Below are 18540 nucleotides of genomic sequence, written 5' to 3'. Positions count from 1 at the left end.
ATCACTCCAGTGCATTCTATCCCGGGCACGCCCTTCACCCTCCAGCATGTCAGAGCACCGAGCGCTCGAATATTACTCGCTCCTTCCTCCCATCTCCAATTTGGTCTTCGTCTGCTTCTTTTACATTCCACTTCTGACATATAAATCCCCTTGATCAGCCTCTCTTCATATTCTCCATATAGTCAGACCATAACAGCACGCCTGCTCCAGCTCTCTGATCCATGCTCTTCTTATTACTGCCCCTCTGTCTTACCCCAACCCTACTTACTCGATCAACCTCCTCACACTACAAACTGTCCTTAAACTTTTCAGTTCTAACACATTCATCCTCTTCCCTATAATCTCATCTACGGCCTATATCTCGCATTTATACAACATTAATTGGGACTACTATACCTTAAAAAGAATAGCTTCTCCCTCCCCTTCCACATTTTCCTTAATGTTACAAGAACCTTTGTCCCCTCACTCATCTCCGCTTCCATGGCTCCATTCGCTGCCAAGTCCACCTGCAGGTATCTAAGACACTTCACTCCCTCCACGTTTTCTCTCTTCAGACTCAAGACCCAACTAACCTGTCTCTATGCACTGTTAAACCTAATAATCTTGCGTGTAATCACATTACTTTATCGTTTTTCTTTTCAAACACTTCCATGCTCAAATACCAACAGCAGTTCTCACTCGAAATTTCCACCAGCGCCCTGTCATCAGCAAACGACATACATATCGAATCCCCTCTCCAAGACTCTCACATTTACCTCCCTCACCACCCCATCTAAAAACAAATCAAACAGCCATGGTCACATAACACACCCCTGCCGCAGTCACCTTCACCTGAGTTTTAGAGAGAGGAACAGTCTGTTGTTGGCTGGAGGGGGCTTTGGATGGTGAGTCAGTTATTGATTGTTCGTTTGCTGATGACGCGGTGCTGGTGGCATAATCGATCCAGAAACTGCAGAACCTGGTATTTGAGTCCGAGAGAGTGTGAAAGAAGAGAGCTGAGAACAAATGTGGATAAAAGCAAAGTTATTAGGCTTAGTAATGAAGAGAAACCGATTATTTAGAGAGTGAGTTTGAATGGAGAGAACTAGAAGGAAGGTTGGTTATTAGATACCTGGCAAGGGATATGGCAACGAATGGAATCGCGGGGACTGAAAAGTGAACCATAAGGCGAGTGAGGGGGTAAAGATCCTGGGCTCATCAAGGAAAGTTTGAAAAGAAAGCTCTCTCTCTCTGTGAAAGCAAATATGGATCTGTATGGTGTTCTAGTGGCCAAGTAGTCCCATCGGTGTAAGGAAGAGTGTGCATGTTTTGGAAATGAAGTGTACAATATGTGGTGTAAGGAGGTTTACAAAGGAATACAAAGGAAATGAAACAGTAGCAGACCATTGAGTATCTTCGAGGCTGTTGATGATAGTGGAAGACACTAGAAACGCACAAATTAATGTGGTCAAAATTACACTGGGATACAAATGTCAAAGTGACCAAGGAGGCACAAATAATGTTAGTCGTGGACTTGAAGCGAAATATCTTTAAAGTCTACTCTTAACCGGAACTAGAGAGCTGCTTTCAACCACTCTAATTGCTAAATCTTCGCCTCCATTCGAGACAAAACGTCTGCCCACGAGGCTTTATTTATCAATTACTATGAATCAGGTCTTAAATACCTTGTTAGATGAAGATTAACAAAGCCTTTTTGATATTTCTGAATACCTGTATAAGATCACCTCTTAACCCTCTCTTTTCTAAGCTAAATTGATTGGAGTCGTTTAGTTGGATCTCATAGGATTTGTCTTTAAGTCTGGGAATCATCTTGATAGCTCGACGGTGTATTCTCTTCATTCTGTCTTTCTTCTTTCAGATAAGGTGACCAAAACAAAACTGAACACAGTATTCAATATGGGGTCGCACCAGTAAACTGCAAAGAGCAAGAACGATTTAAATACGAGAGCATCTGTTGGCTGTTTTTACTGCTTCTATGCACTGCTTACTTGGCTTTAGGTCACCATATATAAATGCGCCCGACTCTTTTCCCCCATTCACCTTTTGTAGTTCATCAAAATTCATACTACAGCTTAACTTATCATTTCTACTACCGACATGTAAAACTTTGCACTTATGAATATAGTAATTAATTTGCCACCTATGAGCCCAGTCTATCATTTTGTCTATGTCCATTTGAAGCTGCAAACATTCAAGTCCGTTTGTAGATTCATTTCCGATCTTAGTATCATCTGCGAATTATGATATCTTTCAGTGTAGTACATTATCAAAATCATCAGTATATGTAAAAAAAAAAAAAAATCTCAAATTGACCTCTGTCGTACACCACTCGTTACGTCTAACCATTCTAGGGCTTGATCCTTAATTAACCCTTTGAATATAACGGTACGACCCTAGAATATGATGGCCTGACCTCTACCTCTTCTTTAACCCTTTGGAAGCGCTAGGAAGGGTGAGGGGAGAATAAAGAAGTGGTTGGACAGAAGATACGGTTTACTGATGGAAAATCAGTTCTGGGGTTTACAGATGTGTGGCGTAGCTCCCAGTAAGATGTGTGGCTTGCTGGATGTGTTTATCGGTGCCTTATGTATACACACACCTTCGGGATGCGTACGTGGTAATACTGTTATTTGTTGGGCCATGGAAGATAATAACCTAAGTAAAGCTAGGCATTCTTCACAATGTATATCTATGAATGGATGGAGCTTCTATCCGCGCACTGAGGTTCCGGGGGAACCAAGAGTGTTTCGTGTTTCTACTGTGCCCGGGTCGAGGATATGTCTTTTGTTTAGAGTCGGCCAGGCTTTGTCTGCAGCTTCTTTTGGTAGCCATATCGCTCGGTGTTATTTTTCCAGTACCACTATGGCGAAATTGTTTATTTTTCTTATCTATTATAAATTTCTTTCGTGTGGATGCCTCTGCCTGTACAAGATGAGAGCGTTGTGGGAGGAAGTTGCTTAAAACTGAGTGGCGTCATATGTGTAGACAGCCACATTCGTGTTCCCGACTAGTGAGACAATTCAGATTTCAATAGTTTGTTCATGATAGAAAAGAGACCCCATCAATAACACGGTGAGGTTCCTGCATCACGGTAATACCAGTTGCAACTGGCTGTGCAGCTATGTGTAGAATGCCTCATATGAGCTTTACAAGTTTAATACATAATATATATATATATATATATATATATATATATATATATATATATATATATATATATATATATATATATATATATATATCCCTGGGGACAGGGGATTAAGAATACTTCCCACGTATTCCCTGCGTGTCGTAGAAGGCGACTAAAAGGGAAGGGAGGGGGGGGGGGGGGGGGGGCTGGAAATCCTCCCCTCTCGGTTTTTTTTTTTTTTTTAATTTTCCAAAAGAAGGAACAGAGAATTGGGCCAGGTGAGGGTATTCCCTCAAAGGCCCAGTCCTCTGTTCTTAACGCTACCTCGCTAATGCGGGAAATGGCGAATAGTTTGAAAGAAAAGAATATATATATATATATATATATATATATATATATATATATATATATATATATATATATATATATATATATATATATATATAAAGCTAAATGCCTAAAGGAACTAGTTGAAATATACATGAATTTAGTTTCCCCATAAGTGTTAATAAGAGATCCAGAACAAAGAAAATAAAATACGATGCTAGAAGAATACATGTATATGAAAGATCAGAATAAAAAGGGACCTTCTTAAAAGTCCATTAGAAAAACATTAGCCAGAGCCAATGCGAGAGCGTACTCGTATTACACCAATAATAGAGTCAAGTCTAGTAAAGTATTGTGGCATCACATCAATATCATTACCTGGGAATCGTTCAGTTAACTCATTAGGTTACCGAAAAACCTCCCCATATATCGAAATTCCTCGTGCATTTAACGTGATAGTGAGCCATCTTGGGGCTCCAAGGGTAAAACTCGCGCCTCGATGCAAGTTTCCAGTGTCACCAGTCAGGTCACCTGGTTGTCAAGGGGCACGTCTGTCTGTGTCTGAGTGCAGCGGCAGAACCAAGTCACTCGAGTGATCGGTAACCACAGTTTCCTTGAGACAGCAGCTCACCACACCACTATACTGTTGTGTCTTAGATCTGGGGCTCGCTACACCACTGTGCCTCTGCTGTGTCCTGCCACAGATATTACTCCATAGAAAAGGAAAGTCTGAGTCATTAAAGATAAGTGTCACCGCAAACTTGTCATGGCGTCCACTACAGAAGCCACACCTGGCGTTAAAGTCACACTTCTAATCTCTGTGGCCCCCAACGTTGACGAATCCCACAGAGAGTTGGCCCCCAGAGGAAGTATCCTACACTACAGGGGAAACAGCCAGGAACGTAAAGTTTCTGCAACTATCCCTTACAAAGAGCTATACTTTGATTATTCTCCCTTCCACCAAGCATGTTTCTCCTCGCCCAGGTTAGAGACGCTTTGTCCTGAATTACTTGTGATGGCAGAAAGATTGGAAAGTTTTTAATAACGACCTTCGTCTCCGTCACATCCACATGTAACTAGAATTTAAAAAGCTTTCCTATGTGCAGGTGTCCAACCTGGGCGACCGATGATACCGTGTCCAGGTCATTCGTGACTGCAATAACTGTCTTCCCAGCAAACCTGGGTCGAAACTTAAGATTCTTGTATCACTTTGAGAAGTAGGCTAAGTAAGCTTTCCCCACCCATTTTCTACCCTATTCACCTAGCTGCATGTGTTTGGGGGACTGTGATTTGTACCAATCACAACTGAGAGGTTGGGTCTCCCGCCTACGCCTGACCCATATGGTTGCCAGCAGCAGTATTACTAAACTAAGCTGGACCTTCATCTTCCATGACACATACATATACATCACCCATTCGTTATAGCCATTAGGTTCGTTAGCAGGATCGCCTATGTCTTCTGGATTTTTTTCTTTTTTTTTTTTTTTTTTTTGCTTTGATGGCAACAGCAGAAATGGTGCTTTCTCCTTTCCGGAAACCTTATTGATTTTGATTACAGAGGATGTTTTCTAGGCACCCTCTTAACATGAAGTTACTTATTCTCTCAAAGACTAACCCTGGAATTTATGAGAAGAAAATGGGTTGGTAATTCTTCGGGTCTATGACTAGGACTTCTGATTTTGGTACTGTAATTACTCCGGTCCTTTTAATTTTTTTTTTTACTCAGGTAAGTAATCCTGTGTTACACATAGCACAGAAGTCGCTGAGAGCGAATTGGTCTTTCATAAGAAGCAAGCAGCTTGTTGGCTTTTTTCTCAAATTTGCTTATTCCTGAGTTTTTTATTTTCTTTTTAGTAATTCATTGCTATTCTTAGCTCTGGCTCGTTAATTCTGTGAGTTACAAAAGGACAGTCATTCTAAATTTATGGTCCGATGTGGGAGGGCTCTTTTCCAGTTCTGAGTCAACCACTCGGTAATTACTTTTTCATGATCTTTGTTATAATCTCTGTTTTCTTCAGGAATGATTTTAAATTTGCATTTCTGTGTTTATGAATTCGGTTGTCATACCAATGTTGTTATTGTTGACTTTCATATATTTGATATTGCCTTGGGAGTTCCTCTGTAATCATCTAACTCCCTACCAGAATGCTAAATTTAAGATCGTTATATTTCTGTAACAGGGTGTTAAACGTGTTTTCCAACGCTTTTTTGTTGTTCTGCCTTTTCCAAGCAAGTTTGGCGGGGTCTTTAGGCTGTGGCACACAGCATAAGTCCATTCGTGAAAATAGGTATAAGCTTATGAAGTTTGGTTTCTTGAGAGGGTGGTTGGTATCATGATGTGTTGCATCTTTTGACAGGAAATGCAACCGAACGAGATCCTTCATCGGTTTCATAACATAAATCTAATGCCTTATCTATTTCTCCATTTTTCTTTTCCTGTCACCTGATATCACTACCCACTCATGATCTCTACCGCTCAGACAGATCAAGTTCTTTAATTTGTGTAAAACCTCCAAATATGAAAGGTAAGATATATACAGAAAAAGGGAAACCAAATACCAACAATATATCAAGTGATAATAAAGTATTCCGGACAGTTTTGGACAAAAATTTTTTCTTAATATTCACACTATACTTTCCTTCTCTGAATTTAGTCAAGTAAAATATAGTGCAGTGTGTTGACCTTTACAAAAAAATTACCCCAGTTAAACAATATGATTAAACTCTTGGCTTACTTGATACACTAGTTGAACATTTAAAACAAATTACAATTATCAAGGACCATACTCAAAACTTTACACACTGACGAAAATGTCAACAATGCAGGATAGAACGAGGTAATTGTTACATACGTTTTTCACAGCACCAGTCGATAAAAAAGACTTATAGAACGATCACGATATTTAAAACTTAAGAAAACCTAATTTTGCCTGAACATAAACATTTAGGAAGAAAATCATGATCACGATTTACGGAACATTAAATACTGGGTAAAGAATAAGGCAGTCCATGCAGAGACAACGGCGCCCGTTAGTGCCCCAAGCTCCACGAAAACAGAAAGTGAAGTCGGCTCTCTGCAAAATCCCGAAGCTGAACCTCAGGGTAAGTCTATACACGGTATTTCGTCCCATAACTGACCTCATAGAGAGTGAAAAGGAATCGTTAGGCTCAGTTCGTTTCAATACTAGATGAAAAGCCAACTCCCGGATAACAGGTACCATATTTCAACCGAGTACTCCCTCCACATGAGAGCGGCATCCTAACATGGAACACTATACAGCTAAAGCCAGAGGCGTTTTTCAAGGACTCTACGCTTCTCCTCTCCTTCCATCTCGTATGTCAACTATGGTTGGAAAATCCTTAGGAGGAGGACATTAGCCAATATGAATTCAGCTATGCAGTGACGTAGCTCATTTTACCGCTTAGAGTTTATCAAACTACCACTGCCTTGTTACCGACCCGAGTATTCAAACTATCCATCACACACTTGCTTTTTCCACTAGGGGTTAAGATATCCATATACTTTTTGCGGCGAAGCGGACACCATCGTCAAGAAATGAACAAATTCTGAAGGCACGATATTCTCGTGACATACCAACTTTTAGATTACAGTTACGGTATGATGTGCACCATCCAATAAGCATTGCTCAAATCGAATTACTGTTACACAGATTTGTAAGCTTCTTCGGCAGGAGGAAATATTGGCTTTCTCATGACATCCTATCTACTAATTTTGCTGCTACTTTCACAGTCTGTGATCTACTGAAATTCACTTCATATCGACGAACTAGGCTGAACCCAGCCATCATAATTGTAACACTATATTTTTGCAACAGACTAATCAGTTCATATATATGTAAACACCATTTCATATATATTTCTATTATCTCTCGTTATGAGACTCAGTGCAAGTTCAGCGTGTAATATCCACCTCTACGTAAAAGAAACATCTACCCCCTTATGAATGTAAGGCACTTCATATATATATTTTTTCAGATGTGGTAGTAAAGCATTACGGAATCCTACTAGCCCATATCTTAACAGGCGATAGCCACTATGTCCAACATGCTTATATAATTAATAATCAGGAAGCCATGTCAGCTTAATAATCTTCCAAGGTGGACAAGAACACAAGCTAAGTTAATTCTTATGTTCCATCTAGACTAAAAAAAAAAATACCTAAATACTATGGTTTTATCAAATTTATATCATAGTTTTTCTTCACCATTATTCCCTTTAAACAGAGCATAAAACAAGTTATTCGTGCATTGAATTTCAATTCATCTTATTCAAAGTCACCAAGTGTTCCTTCTCAGACAATGGAGCAGTGACTGGTAGCGGGTCTAGGTAGGTAGGCTCCAGTATAACTTTCCCTCGTCAACAAAACACCGCCAGGCAGATACCACAGGCATGAGAATGAAAGATGATTTATTAAAAGTGTTAAGGACTTACAGCTATAGTCGTTCTTTTTATGGCTACTTCATAATCAACTTAAAATTATCCTGGGAGCAAAGATGGAGATCTACTAGATAACATGAGTTTACTCAGAGAATAGTTTACCCGGAAGACTCCTGGGTCAGTAAGAGCGAAACAGATGCGTTAGACAAAGGACCCCGACTCTGTGCCACCTTAGATGAACTCAAAAAGACACAAAAGGAGACAAGGAAGTCTGCCTTTTGCTCTGTTGATCATGCATGCAGTAGGAATCCCTCTGGGTTTTGTACATATATAATACTTACCTGAATTATCTTTAACTGTTAGTTTATATGCAGGTCTGTCTATCACTCATGTTAGCGGAGAAACCTCACAAGACTCTAGTTTTTCTTGACCATAAACTCATTCTCGAAATATATAAGCACCGATGTGGGCCACAGTTGAAGACAACAGATGCCGCGTAGATATGGCTGAGAAGTTGTGTTTAACATGTCAAACAAAGGATGACATAAGGATTCTTCATTATCTGTACTACTTTATTATTGATGTACTAAATAAAAAACTACTGTTCTACCGTGGCTCTTTATGAGATACACAAGTTTCAGAGTTACCTTATTACTTGAAGGAATATGTGAACCTTATTTCCAATAAGACCGGTCAACCAAAAGTTTTCGGATTGGGGAAGATTTTATAGACTCTCTAGATAAAAGAACTTTAATATAATATGGTCTTTGAATTATACATTTTGTCTTGATTTAAAAACACTCTCAAATAATGTCATTCTTGTATCAAGTGATGTTTTGAAGTCTTTCCGTCCACCTTCAAACGGAATTGTTGAAGTTGTACACCCGTCTCGGTAACATACTCATTTGTGTAATTGGTTTCTATAACATCAACATAATCTAAATTTTTATTTGTACTTTCTTAATACAAATTACACCTACTTCATTGTTTCCTGGCCTGCATATTGTGAAGGATCCAATATTTTTCCGCCTAAGCAAGTAGTGCGGTCATCTGCCTTATGTCATTGTTCAAGATGAAGCAATGTTTGATTTCCTGTTCATTGTTTTACTACGAACTGTTTGCTTAAATACAGTTGTATATTAACTTTCTGCTTAACTATCTGATGACGAGAAGTAATCAAAACACAGATGAAACAGGGTTTTAAACCTGGGAGTGATGGCGAAGGAATACAGCGTACTGCGGCTCACTCCTACCCAGGGGTACCAACGTACTGTAGATCTAGGAATCTTATATCAACACTACCATATGACCAAAATGTAAAATGAAAGTCTTATGAAAACGCTAGTTAATAGTACAATAGTTCTGTAAATGAGTTCGGTAATTTTGACTTTATCAGTTTCTTTTTTAAGTGCACCTGCAGACAGGTGACACTATGTAAACAGGTGAATGCCGGAAAAACAGTTTATACTATGATTAGGTAATGTCAGCCAGCCTTTAAGATCGAGAATTTAAATCAGAAGAGTTTGTATATGAATGACATTTTGGTATCGATCTGTATCACAACAATAACTTCTCTCAACTGCATCCCTTAATATCTATCTGTAGTTGGCAGCCTTGATACACCCTGTAGTCAGCCATGATGCTCCAGCAGAATCACTTTCCTGGGTGAATGAAACGTAAATTTGTGAAAATTCTCGAATATATGACCAATATGGAAGTGATGCAGTGCGTGAAAGGGATTTTAAGTTAAGTGCAAAGTCATATTCATATGAAGAGACACCAGGAGGAATGGTAAAGCGATGAAAACTTACCATTTGTATTGGGAAAGTTTTTGATGAAACTAAATTGGCAATGGAAGTCCTAAAGTTTGTTGCACCCTGGAACGGCCTTGGCCTTTAATTGTTTTAGGCAAGTCCTTTGCCTAGTTAATCATCGTATGGAGCCCCAGGAACACGCCCACCAAACGTCTTGATAGTGTTGTATTGATCAGTGTGGTGGAGGGGACAAGGGTGGTGTGCGTAATTATAGTCGTGGGAGGATCAGCTGATGGTAGAAAACGGCATCGGAAGTTACCCGTGAGGAGGACCATCTCGTGTGACAACCCCAACCCCAGGCCACCCTCGGACACTGCCAGACATGTAGGGGGATTACTCAAGATGGAATTCTTACTGTTGCTCCGGCTCGGGTAATGTGGAGTGGGGCCCGAGAGCTGGTGACTGGTCACCGGAGAACTGTGACGTGTGCACTAAGTTCCCCCTGAGTTGCATAGTTCGGTAAGTGTATATGTTATTATCAAACACTTTACTAATTTAACTGTTTACACCCCACAGAAGTATGAAATATAAGTTATAAGCCATCAATAGATGATTTTTTTCAGCATTTAATGTTTATCGCTTTGCTCGCGTATGAATATTAAGGGTGATATTTAATTTATTAAAATATTTCGTAACTTCTGTAGGGTTTAAACGGTTAAAATTACTGAAACTTATGATCAAAATGTGCCGTAAACATTAAGTGCCGGCGGACTAATCGCGTCACTAACTTGACACTTCACCGGAAAAAAAGATATGGCCATCAGTTTGGGGGAAAAATGTTTGACAGTGGATGTGTAGTAAAATGATAATGATGGAAAACAACGATGGAAGCCTTGTATTTAGGGGTGTGAGATTATGTGTAGCACCTACAACTTCTTCAGTATTAAGTTTGAGTGAAGTGGGCAGGGCATTTAATTAGAGTAGAGAGTGTGTATAATGCATATGTAACTCGTTCAAACCCAGAAAATAGGATTTGAACTGGAGGTGCATCCGGAGTTAATTAGAAAAGTCGATAACAGGCAGACGGTTTACACAATATTCACATGGTGCTGTCATGGATTCTGTAGAATTTTGTTTCAGTTATTGATACTCAAACCATATGAATGTGTAATACAGCAAGTGAACTTGTTTGAAAAGTCCAGAAATGTATGTTTTCACATGTTGTTAATGTATTGCATTGAATGCTGCAGTGTCAAAGTTTTGAACTTGACTGAATCATAGTGTTGCATATTTGCTGGAAGAGGTTCAGATATCTTTAGGTGTAAGGCTCATGCTTATAAGGTCCGTATTACACATGGTCAGATTTTCTAGGTCAGATTTCTATATCGAGACATCAGGAATCACTGTTTACTTTCCACACCAAACGAATCATGGCACTTTTAAGTGCAATTCACATTTTCATATTGCAGTTTCTGTGGTAACAACCTAAAGGACAGTTTAATGAATAAGCTATGCAAGTTATCTTTTTATTTTTATACGTTTTCCTATATTTTATAATAATTACACCCACATTTTCCCTCTCCCTCTTAACCCAATCTCTAATGGTTTATGCATCATTGAAAGATTGATATTAAGAATGAAAGAATTAAATTTCACTCATAATTCAATATTTACAGTGCCAACAAAATTTTTTAAGTAGACCTCTAATCATAATCTTAGGAAACAGGTTTATTTTGTGAAATATTATTCAGTTTCAGCAGTAAAAGCCTGCTATAGGAGAAGTAAATCAAATGTCCATTTGTTTGTTGAAACACTCAGTTTTAGTCAGGTACATACCAGCAACTGCTTGTTGACTGGGAATATGGTGTATGTTGAGGTTAACTTGGAAGGCTGATTAAAAGGCATCAAGTGTGGAGTTATGAGATGAAAATCACTGCAGTGCTGTGGATCACTATAAAACAACCATAGTGTCTAGCTATTAGCTAACTCCTGTTGCTGAAATGTATGGAGAGGTATTGGAACTAAACAGTATTTGCCATCCAGAATTTATAAGCTATGTTTAAATGAGCTGGTGGAACAAAGGCTAATGTATCAGAAAGAGGATAAGCATGTTCTAGTAGACGCATTTTAATGAAAGTGATATATTGGATTTTGCACACTGTGGAATCATGGAGTGTGAGGTCTGAGATGTAGTACCTTTTCCTGCAATGAATTTCAGTCCTCAAAGGGCAGGACTGTGAATTGGAAGTTGGTTAAAAAAATGCGTATCAGTTTTAGAACCACGTTTTTCAAAGCTTTTAAGTGACAGTAGAAGGAATACTTAAAGCTTTCTGAAGTAATTTTTTAGGCTAGTGTGTGTGTGTTTGTGCGTGCACATATACATTCATGCATACATAGGAGTAAAGACATGATACTTATATGTAAGGTTGAGATAGGACTGTCATTGCAAAATCTCCCTCTATATGTAATACACAAATAGTCACAAATAGTATTCGTACAGAGCCCAAGAGCACTGCAGTCAGCCGACCCAAAACATTTATATGGAGCATGTTAAGATTATTTGTTTGTTATAAGAAATGGCTTAAACTGAGAAACTTGCATTATTGTCAGTCATGTGATTCCCCCTGTATATCGTAATTTAGTGAAATAGAATGGGCTTTTTATTTAAATGGATCTCATCACTACACTGTGAACATGTTTTAGCTAAGTTAGATAGTTATGGCCAAAAGAAAGGAAAGACTTCTTGTGGTCTTGAGTCACCAAAGTTTGTAACTTGTATAGTCTGCTCTGATACACTACACCTACAATTAAATGCTGGAAAATATGCAGATGCTCATTTCATCTTTCCTAAACTTTTGTTACAAAAGACATTTGGCCAAAAATCAAATTTCTTAGATTGTAAGTTGTTTCCATTGTTCTTCTATGAAATAGGTTCCCAGTGCTAGTATAGTAGCCATTTCTTTGAAAACAGTTTATTTTTGTTTTATCAATATGTTCATATGATCAAAATCATGGTAATTAAAGGTTTCAAAACTGACTGATAAGAAATTGAATTCCATTCATTTAGATGCCACATACTTTGAAAAATGTTATCATATCTGTACTTGTATTCTTCAAAACTTGAAAGAGATGCCATCTGCCACTAAAACCGAAAATACTGACATTTCAAAATTGTGGGAATTTATTTATCAATAGACTAGGTTTTAAGTTAATTAACCCCTCGTAGACTGTTTCATTGATTTGGTTGCTCATATTAGACTGAAACTTGGGAATCTTAAGAAAGCAGAAAAAAATTTTTCTTGTAGAATTACAGGGAATAAGTTAGTACGTAAGAAAAACAAGTAAATGTTTCACACTGTAATCTCACCAACATTGGCCACATTAGATGGTAAAGGGAGGTGAACTGATGCTGGATAGCACCAAACAGTTGCCAAGTAAGTTCTTCCATAAGGGAATTATACTTATTTTCAGAAAAAAAATTGAAAGGCAGAATATTCACATATGATGCTTATTTTCTGTCAGTAGGATATCCAGAAGTTTTTGGATAAAAAAGGATAAAAGAAGTCATTGGCACTACAGTTCTCCACAGTTCAGCATGCAGCTCTGGTTCTTTTCATGGCAGTAAAATGTATTTGGAGCAAAATTTACATTGTGAACCTAATTCCAATGCATATCTTTTTATTCACCCATATGCACAAGGAAAGGAGCTATCTCCTCTACCATGCTACAGTCATTAGACTCGTTATGTATTTCCTGAAGATTTAGAGGAATTTTTAATTGCATTATATCACTTCATATGTCCTCTTCATCTACTGTCAAATATGTATTTTATATATATATATATATATATATATATATATATATATATATATATATATATATATATATATATATATTTTGCTTTGTCGCTGTCTCCCGCGTTTGCGAGGTAGCGCAAGGAAACAGACGAAAGAAATGGCCCAACCCACCCCCATACACATGTATATACATACGTCCACACACGCAAATATACATACCTACACAGCTTTCCATGGTTTACCCCAGATGCTTCACATGCCTTGATTCAATCCACTGACAGCACGTCAACCCCGGTATACCACATCGCTCCAATTCACTCTATTCCTTGCCCTCCTTTCACCCTCCTGCATGTTCAGGCCCCGATCACACAAAATCTTTTTCACTCCATCTTTCCACCTCCAATTTGGTCTCCCACTTCTCCTCGTTCCCTCCACCTCCGACACATATATCCTCTTGGTCAATCTTTCCTCGCTCATTCTCTCCATGTGCCCAAACCATTTCAAAACACCCTCTTCTGCTCTCTCAACCACGCTCTTTTTATTTCCACACATCTCTCTTACCCTTACGTTACTTACTCGATCAAACCACCTCACACCACACATTGTCCTCAAACATCTCATTTCCAGCACATCCATCCTCCTGCGCACAACTCTATCCATAGCCCACGCCTCGCAACCATACAACATTGTTGGAACTACTATTCCTTCAAACATACCCATTTTTGCTTTCCGGGATAATGTTCTCGAATTCCACACATTTTTCAAGGCTCCCAAAATTTTCGCCCCCTCCCCCACCCTATGATCCACTTCCGCTTCCATGGTTCCATCCGCTGACAGATCCACTCCCAGATATCTAAAACACTTCACTTCCTCCAGTTTTTCACCATTCAAACTCACCTCCCAATTGACTTGACCCTCAACCCTACTGTACCTAATAACCTTGCTCTTATTCACATTTACTCTTAACTTTCTTCTTCCACACACTTTACCAAACTCCGTCACCAGCTTCTGCAGTTTCTCACATGAATCCGCCACCAGCGCTGTATCATCAGCGAACAACAACTGACTCGCTTCCCAAGCTCTCTCATCCCCAACAGACTTCATACTTGCCCCTCTTTCCAAGACTCTTGCATTTACCTCCCTAACAACCCCATCCATAAACAAATTAAACAACCATGGAGACATCACACACCCCTGCCGCAAACCTACATTCACTGAGAACCAATCACTTTCCTCTCTTCAGGAGGATGGATGTGCTGGAAATGAGATGTTTGAGGACAATGTGTGGTGTGAGGTGGTTTGATCGAGTAAGTAACGTAAGGGTAAGAGAGAGGTGTGGAAATAAAAAGAGCGTGGTTGAGAGAGCAGAAGAGGGTGTTTTGAAATGGTTTGGGCACATGGAGAGAATGAGCGAGGAAAGATTGACCAAGAGGATATATGTGTCGGAGGTGGAGGGAAAGAGGAGAAGTGGGAGACCAAATTGGAGGTGGAAAGATGGAGTGAAAAGGATTTTGTGTGATCGGGGCCTGAACATGCAGGAGGGTGAAAGGAGGGCAAGGAATAGAGTGAATTGCATCGATGTGGTAAACCGGGGTTGACGTGCTGTCAGTGGATTGAATCAGGGCATGTGAAGCGTCTGGGGTAAACCATGGAAATCTGTGTAGGTATGTATATTTGTGTGTGTGGACGTATGTATATACATGTGTATGGGGGGGGTTGGGCCATTTCTTTCGTCTGTTTCCTTGCGCTACCTCGCAAACGCGGGAGACAGCGACAAAGCAAAAATATATATATATATATATATATATATATATATATATATATATATATATATATATATATATATATTTTCCAATATATATATATATATATATAGAGAGAGAGAGAGAGAGAGAGAGAGAGAGAGAGAGAGAAGCAAGTGTTTTGGGAGCAGCTGAATGAGTGTGTTAGTGGTTTTGATGCACGAGACCGGGTTATAGTGGTGGGTGATTTGAATGCAAAGGTGAGTAATGTGGCAGTTGAGGGAATAATTGGTATACATTGGGTGGTCAGTGTTGTAAATGGAAATGAAGAGCTTGTAGATTTATGTGCTGAAAAAGGACTGGTGATTGGGAATACCCGGTTTAAAAAGCGAGATATACATAAGTATACTTATGTAAGTAGGAGAGATGGCCAGAGAGCGTTATTGGATTACATGTTAATTGACAGGGGCGCGAAAGAGAGACTTTTGGATGTTAATGTACTGAGAGGTGCAACTGGAGGGATGTCTGATCATTATCTTGTGGAGGCTAAGGTGAAGATTTGTATGGGTTTTCAGAAAAGAAGAGTGAATGTTGGGGTGAAGAGGGTGGTGAGAGTAAGTGAGCTTGGGAAGGAGACTTGTGTGAGGAAGTACCAGGAGAGACTGAATACAGAATGGAAAAAGGTGAGAACAATGGAAGTAAGGGGAGTGGGGGAGGAATGGGATGTATTTAGGGAATCAGTGATGGATTGCGCAAAAGATGCTTGTGGCATGAGAAGAGTGGGAGGTGGGTTGATTAGAAAGGGTAGTGAGTGGTGGGATGAAGAAGTGAGATTATTAGTGAAAGAGAAGAGAGAGGCATTTGGACGATTTTTGCAGGGAAAAAATGCAATTGAGTGGGAGATGTATAAAAGAAAGAGACAGGACTGGTTGGTAAGGTTATTTAATGTATGTATGACTCATGGTGAGGTGCCTGAGGATTGGCAGAATGCGTGCATAGTGCCATTGTACAAAGGCAAAGGGGATAAGAGTGAGTGCTCAAATTTCAGAGGTATAAGTTTGTTGAGTATTCCTGGTAAATTAAATGGGAGGGTATTGATTGAGAGGGTGAAGGCATGTACATAGCATCAGATTGGGGAAGAGCAGTGTGGTTTCAGAAGTGGTAGAGGATGTGTGGATCAGGTGTTTGCTTTGAAGAATGTATGTGAGAAATACTTAGAAAAGCAAATGGATTTGTATGTAGCATTTATGGATCTGGAGAAGTCATATGATAGAGTTGATAGAGATACTCTGTGGAAGGTATTAAGAATATATGGTGTGGGAGGCAAGTTGTTAGAAGCAGTGAAAAGTTTTTATCGAGGATGTAAGGCATGTGTACGTGTAGGAAGAGAGGAAAATGATTGGTTCTCATTGAATGTAGGTTTGCGGCAGGGGTGTGTGATGTCTCCATGGTTGTTTAATTTGTTTACGGTTGGGGTTGTTAGGGAGGTGAATGCAAGAGTTTTGGAAAGAGGGGCAAGTATGCAGTCTATTGTGGATGAGAGAGCTTGGGAAGTGAATCAGTTGTTGTTTGCTGATGATACAGCGCTGGTGGCTGATTCATGTGAGAAACTGCAGAAGCTGGTGACTGAGTTTGGTAAAGTGTGTGAAAGAAGAAAGTTAAGAGTAAATGTGAATAAGAGCAAGGTTATTAGGTACAGTAGGGTTGAGGGTCAAGTCAATTGGGAGGTAAGTTTGAATGGAGAAAAACTGGAGGAAGTAAAGTGTTTTAGACATCTGGGAGTGGATCTGGCAGCGGATGGAACCATGAAAGCGGAAGTGAATCATAGGGTGGGGGAGGGGGTGAAAATTCTGGGAGCCTTGAAGAATGTTTGGAAGTCGAGAACATAATCTCGGAAAGCAAAAATGGGTATGTTTGAAGGAATAGTGGTTCCAACCATGTTGTATGGTTGCGAGGTGTGGGCTATGGATAGAGTTGTGCGCAGGAGGGTGGATGTGCTGGAAATGAGATGTTTGAGGACAGTATGTGGTGTGAGGTGGTTTGATCGAGTAAGTAATGTAAGGGTAAGAGAGATGTGTGGAAATAAAAAGAGTGTGGTTGAGAGAGCATAAGAGTGTGTTTTGAAATGGTTTGGTCACATGGAGAGAATGAGTGAGGAAAGATTTACCAAGAGGATATATGTGTCAAAGGTGGAGGGAATGAGGAGAAATGGGAGACCAAATTGGAGGTGGAAAGATGGAGTGAAGAAGATTTTGAGTGATCGGGGCCTGAACATGCAGGAGGGTGAAAGGCGTGCAAGAAATAGAGTGAATTGGAGCGATGTGTTATACCGGGGTCGACATGCTGTCAATGGATTGAACCAGGGTATGTGAAGTATGTAGGGTAAACCATGGAAAGTTGTGTGGGGCCTGGATATAGAAAGGGAGCTGTGGTTTCGGTGCATTATTGTGAGTGTGAACAAATGTGGCCTTTGTTTTCTTTTCCTAGCAGTACCTCGTGCACATGAGTGGGGAGGGGGTTGTTATTTCCATGTGTGGCAGTTTGGAGATGGGAATGAATAAAGGCAGACTATGAATGTACATGTGTATATATATATATATATATGTCTGTGTGTGTATATATATGTATATGTTGAGATGTATAGGTATGTATATTTGCGTGTGTGGATGTGTATGTATATACATGTGTATGTGGGTGAATTGGACCATTCTTTTGTCTGTTTCCTTGCGCTACCTCGCTAACGTGGGAGACAGCGACAAAGCAAAATAAATAAATAAAGAGACGAAGCTATTGATGTATATCAACTGACTTTTATTTCTCTCTTGTGTTTCCCCTGATGATGTGATTATTACACAAAAGTGCACTTGGGAACTTATCGAGTTTCATTTTCCCCGTGGACTCATAGGAATGTCTTGATTAAGCGTAGAATTGTGATCCTTCCCATACATATATATGTACGTAAATGCCTACATACGCTTATATACATAGGGCACAGGGGAGAAAGAATACTTCCCCCATATTCCCCCCATGTCGTAGAAGGCGACTGAAAGGGGTGGGAGTGGATCCTGTAACCCCCCCCCCGTATTTGAATTTCTAAAAGGGGAACAGAAGTGTCTTGGGAGTAAAGTCAAGGGTTGGTGAGAGGACAAGATCAAAGGAAGAAGTTGTGGGAGTATGTGATAGAGTGTAAGAAAGTAAATTCTATGCACCTGGTCATGAGAAGAAAGATCATGAGAGGCAAGTGTTTTGGGAGCAGCTGAGTGAGTGTGTTAGCAGCTTTGATGCATGAGACCAGGTAACAGGGATGGGTGATTTGAATGCAAAGGTGACTAATGTGGCAGTTGAGGGTATAATTGGTGTACATGGGGTACATGTATGTAAGTAGGAGAGAT

The 18540-nt window shown here is 39.6% G+C and overlaps 1 protein-coding gene and 1 long non-coding RNA gene across 3 annotated transcripts in view; one reads left to right on the top strand and one right to left on the bottom strand.

The window, feature by feature from the left end:
* The window catches only part of LOC139758079 (uncharacterized), a 70460-nt gene extending 62104 nt beyond the window's left edge, over nt 1-8356 (bottom strand). The window contains exon 1 of the long non-coding RNA XR_011714764.1: nt 8197-8356. This is a non-coding gene — a long non-coding RNA (uncharacterized lncRNA). The remainder of the gene's footprint in view (nt 1-8196) is intronic.
* Nucleotides 8357-9471: 1115 nt separating this feature from the next.
* The window catches only part of Hmt4-20 (Histone methyltransferase 4-20), a 96309-nt gene continuing 87240 nt past the window's right edge, over nt 9472-18540 (top strand). For both annotated transcript variants that reach the window (XM_071679071.1, XM_071678982.1), the window contains exon 1: nt 9472-10128. The gene's annotated coding sequence lies outside the window, so the exon portion shown is untranslated. The remainder of the gene's footprint in view (nt 10129-18540) is intronic.

This window comes from Panulirus ornatus, chromosome 1 (assembly GCF_036320965.1).
Source record: "Panulirus ornatus isolate Po-2019 chromosome 1, ASM3632096v1, whole genome shotgun sequence".
In the NCBI taxonomy this organism is placed as follows: domain Eukaryota; kingdom Metazoa; phylum Arthropoda; class Malacostraca; order Decapoda; family Palinuridae; genus Panulirus; species Panulirus ornatus.
Note: the sequence above shows the minus strand (reverse complement) of the source record. Positions and strands in the feature narration are given on the sequence as shown.